Source organism: Penaeus monodon, chromosome 30 (assembly GCF_015228065.2).
Source record: "Penaeus monodon isolate SGIC_2016 chromosome 30, NSTDA_Pmon_1, whole genome shotgun sequence".
Lineage (NCBI taxonomy): Eukaryota > Metazoa > Arthropoda > Malacostraca > Decapoda > Penaeidae > Penaeus > Penaeus monodon.
Genome location: NC_051415.1, coordinates 37471164 through 37472553, shown reverse-complemented (window position 1 = coordinate 37472553; position 1390 = coordinate 37471164). Strand labels below are relative to the sequence as shown.

The window sequence follows — 1390 nt, the reverse complement described above, 5'->3', positions numbered from 1 at the left end:
CTACGAAGTCTGCAGAGGAGTAGGATGCCGTGGGAAAGTTAAAGGTGAATACAGAACCATATATGGTGACAAATTCGATGCCTGGAAGGCACTTTGGGTGTGGCACAGAATGCTAGCGACATGGTATGGTGTGGTAGGGAAGCGTTAAATTGAAGTGTATACTGTTGAGACGTGCTTCCACTTAAGGAATGGTGCTGTAGCGGTGCGGTTGTGATAGGCGGTGCTCTGGTTTAGTGAAGGACGCACAGCAAGGTGCCGCCATGATTGTGCGGTTGACACGAACTGACAGCACCACGGAACGGTCAGCGTGGCAGCACACTGTTATCTGCATAACGATCGCATATGGTGGAAGAGAGGAGGAGGTGGTGGATGACACACTATGAGACGGCAGCGTGACTGTGTGGAAGACACGGTGGAGCGAGTCGAGGGAGTCGTGGCGATACGAGCAATGTTGTGTGTGCGAGAGCCCCGTCGGCCGTGTGTGGGAGTGGTAGCAAGTGGATCGTGCGGGGCGGGAGCCATGACCTGTGCGTGGATGATGGGGAAGCGTTCAACCATAAGGGGTGGGTGACGGAGGCACTGAAGTAGAAGCAGAAGATGTGCCGTGGTAAAGATATTGCGGTGTGGTGGCGAGAGCTGTGGGGGGCCAGGATCCAGGAGCGACGCTGGGTCCCGGGCCGTTGCTTGAAGCCGCGTTTCCTCGCTATGTTATGCGAGTGACTGGTGGCGCGCAGGCCCTAACGCGTCGACGCGGCGGGTTCTTCCCCAGTGGCGCCCTTCTTCGGCATATTGTGACTTGTGGTTGACCTAGGCAGCCTCCTCACGCACCCAGCACACTGTAATGATAGTTCGACTAACCCCACAAGGACAATCTTCATCGAAAATTTGTCCTGCGAAAGGGAAGGAAAAATCGTTACTCGGCACCCCTGGTTCGCCAAGCCACGCCGACCCTCGTCCCCGGGTCAGTCATAGCCGGGCCGCTGACGAAGGAAGACTGGCGCGCTCTGAGTCGACCCGAAGATGTGATAAAGTAGGGGGACGCAGTGGAGAACACACGATCGGTAATTCGCAGAGTGAAGATTATGGCGCGGATCTTAAGCTGAAACAAAGCAGAAGTGGAAACATTTGCGGGATAAGTGCGAAACGAATGATTTGTGGCCTTAAAAAGACTTTCTGGAGAAAAACATCCTCTGAACCCGAGCAAGGTGCGAGGAAGACGAGTGTTTAAAATCAATAGAACAGCTAGAGTGCAGGCGAGACAAGTGGCGTAATTTAGTGTACAGACATGTCAGTGGTGACCGATATTCATCATCGGAATGTACAGCAAAGCGTCCATTGATTTTCCCGAGCAAATTGCATGCAAGAAACGCCACACTTGCATTAGGAGCGC

General features: G+C 53.7%; 1 long non-coding RNA gene across 1 annotated transcript in view; it reads left to right on the top strand.

The window, feature by feature from the left end:
• The first annotated feature begins 930 nt into the window (after positions 1-930).
• LOC119592774 overlaps positions 931-1390 on the top strand; it is a 67068-nt gene continuing 66608 nt past the window's right edge. Inside the window, exon 1 of the long non-coding RNA XR_005230461.1 lies at positions 931-1061. This is a non-coding gene — a long non-coding RNA (uncharacterized LOC119592774). The remainder of the gene's footprint in view (positions 1062-1390) is intronic.